This window comes from Crocuta crocuta, unplaced genomic scaffold (genome assembly GCF_008692635.1).
Source record: "Crocuta crocuta isolate KB4526 unplaced genomic scaffold, BGI_CrCroc_1.0 scaffold175, whole genome shotgun sequence".
NCBI classification, from domain to species: domain Eukaryota; kingdom Metazoa; phylum Chordata; class Mammalia; order Carnivora; family Hyaenidae; genus Crocuta; species Crocuta crocuta.
This window is the reverse complement of record NW_027530988.1, coordinates 169,906-173,145: the sequence shown is the minus strand read 5'-3', so window position 1 is coordinate 173,145 and position 3,240 is coordinate 169,906.

The following is a 3,240-nucleotide window of genomic DNA, read 5'->3' as shown; positions in this document are numbered from 1 at the left end:
TTTGTGAATTTGACTAAAGTATGCTTTGGTGATGGTTGGTTTTTGTTGAATCTAATGGGAGTTCTCTATGCTTCTTGGATTTAATGTCTGTGTCCTTCCCCAGGTTAAGAAAGTTTTCTGCTGGGGCGCCTGGGTGGCTTAGTCGGTTAAGCGTCCGACTTTCGCTTGGGTCATGATCTCGCGGTTCGTGGGTTCGAGCCCCGCGTCGGGCTCTGTGCTGACTGCCAGCTCAGAGCCTGGAGCCTGTTTCAGTCTGTGACTCCCTCTCTCTCTGACCCTCCCCTGCTCACGCTGTCTCTCTCTCTCTCTCCTAGAAGTAAATAAAACATTTAAAAAAAAATTTAAAAAAATAAAAAAAAAGTTTTCTGCTATAATTTGCTCACGTAAACCTTCTAGCCCTTTTTCTCTCTCTTCATCTTCTGGGACTCCTATGATTCCAGTGTTATTACTCTTTATAATTGGTAATAAATAAATGGTCACTGCATTCTCTAAGACTTGTATTACGATCTTTTGCCGTTGTTTCTCTCTCTTTTTCTGCTTCATTATTAGCACTTACCACCTTCTAACCTAATAGTTTTATTTATGTATGTTGTTTGACTCCTCTTGTTAGAAAACAAACTCCATGAGGGGAAAGGATTTTTATCTTGTTTTATTCGTTGCCATCTCATTTCTCAGTACTTGGAATAGGGTGGACACTCAGCATTTGTTGAATGAATGAATAAATTGATGCAGAGGTAAACCAAAACGATAATCAAAGACTACAAATGTAAGACATGGGCCAAAAGATAAAAAGAATTGGGATTATATGCACTTGGAAAAAGAATACATTTTAAGTTACTTGCTAAGTAGAAAGTGCTGATAAATACATTTTAGTGGACAAAGATAGACCCATAGATGGGTTGAAAATACACTAAAACATGGATGTTTAAAATCAGAAATTCGAAAGTGGAAGATAGAGTGTTTGGGATATAAGTAGAAAGATAAATTCCCCTGCTTGAATATATTTGAATAAAGGAATAATCTCTGTCTCTCTAGGCTTGGGAAGTTAATTTTATAAATGGAAATCAAATATTCTATACAGTAGCCTTGGGCATTTATTTATAAATTTTTATTACTATTATGGGATAGAGTGGATCCTAGAGGGAGGAGATTTAGCACTGTAGACCCAGCTGGTACTGCTTGGTAAGAGACTTCTTTCCTTATGGAGCTTTGGGCTCTTGGCTGAGGCTTCCCAAGATAGCCTCACAGTTTGTAGAACCAAGAGACTAAAATCATGGCTCCTTGGGTCCTAACTTGTGAACTCCTCCTCCTAACTCAGTCTCTCCCAAGTCTCTTATTGACAGTATACAGGATCAGTGTGTCCTGCTGATTTCCACAGGTGAAAGCAGTGGGGATTGTCAGGCCCTGGATAGCATCCAGTCGAGTCATATATAGGGCCCGAGGGCAGGCTGACTGAGGGATCAAAGGTAGCCTCCTGTTACAGAAGGCAGTGTGAGGAAGGGAACGTGTTCCTTAGCTTACCTAATCATTGGACCAGCCCTACCCGTGGGATCTTTGCTCTGTGGTTTGGAATTACCCCAGACTCGCATGGCTATGAGGGTAGCATCCTAGAAATATTGCCATAGGACTTCATGAAGATATGTGCCACTATGACTACACAATTAGGAAGAATGGGCAGAAGACAGGTGAGCACCATGGTCAGTTCCTACTCTGGGACAATGTCCTCACTTGCTGGCCCTGTTCCTCTATACTTGCTTTTTATTTGCCTATAAGTCCTGCTCAGAGATGTAGCCTGAAAGAACAGGAGTGTTGAGAAAAGTACATTTCAGGTTCCCCAACTTTGGTGGTGTCTCTTGTACCTGGTATAAGGCCACCAAGTCTTCAAAAGCCTTTTGGATGCAGAAAAAAGAATTCCAGATTCAGCAAGGAACAGAGATTAGCTCTTCCCTACCTGCTGGGGGATTTTAGAGAGGATTTTAGGGAGAAACCAAGAGTATTAGGCTTTTCCATCTCACGGCACCAGGGTAGCTGGTAGCCATGATTGCTGTGGCATCTGCTGTGCCATGGAGCAGCCTTCCTCAGGGAGCCTTACCCTGTCTACCCTGCTAGAATTCTGTTTCCTTCCTTTTCCTCACCACCCCTCCTAGATTTGGGGAAACTGGTTTCCTTTCATGGCTAGAGCAGGGATTGAAATCTCAAAAGCCTGTAAGAACCAGTCATTTACATCATATCAAAGAATAAAGTGGGCCAGGTGGGAACTGTGGCAAACTGAGGAATCAGTGCCCTATCCCACACGACAGCAGCTACTCAACTCCAGCAGAGTGTGTCATATGGGATGGAGGCCCCAAACTACGAGAGGCATGTTCAATATTGGCAATTCAATGCTGTATAATCTGAACTCGTGCAGGTAAGATCCATTCCAGGGACCACCAGTGCTCAACCTCACCAGAAGTTCTTGACATGGTCCTGCACATTGGTCAAGTTCACTGAATAGCATAGTGCCATGTGAGAGGTGCCCGCCTGGACTGAAGAGCTCCAGTTCACATCTGCTGAGGAAGGGGCAGTGCAGAATGGTTAGAGGCGGGGCTTCATTTCTCAGGTAGGAAAGGAAATGAATTACTGTTGGTAGTTCTGGGTTTCTTATGGGCATCGACCTCGTGCCATATCGTACTCCCTCACTCCCTTACCCACCTGCCCACTTATTCACCAGCTTTCTTGTAGAATATAAAGAGCAGCAACAGAAGGATAAGCAATACAGCAGTGAGTGCTGTCCACCAAGTGAGGAGGAACACGATAAGCAGGCAGAGCAGAGAGCCCAGGAGGATGAGCCAGGGGCTATACCTGTGGAAGGCAAGGCACTAGACTGCAGGGGAGAGTAAGGACAGCCTGTCCCTGTCCTAGCCTCAGTACCACCCACTCTTGAACCCCAAGGATGCTCCTGCAACTCTTTCAGGTCCTCCCAGCCCTCGTAGTATAACCTCATACTAACACATGCCCATACTAACCAGGTACCCGGTTAAGGGAGGCATGGAAACCACCAAAGTTCACAAGGGGATTAGGAGCAGAGGGAAAAGTTGGAGATAACAGGGGTGGTGTTCAGATCAGCTTTGAGGGAGATGAAAGATGAGGAGGTTGGTCTCTAACTGAGTTGTGGGATTGAGGTCTAGAGAGACGAGGACATCATAATATTGTGGTTTCCTTCCCCCATACTCCATACTCCCTATTCCCTATTCCCCCCCC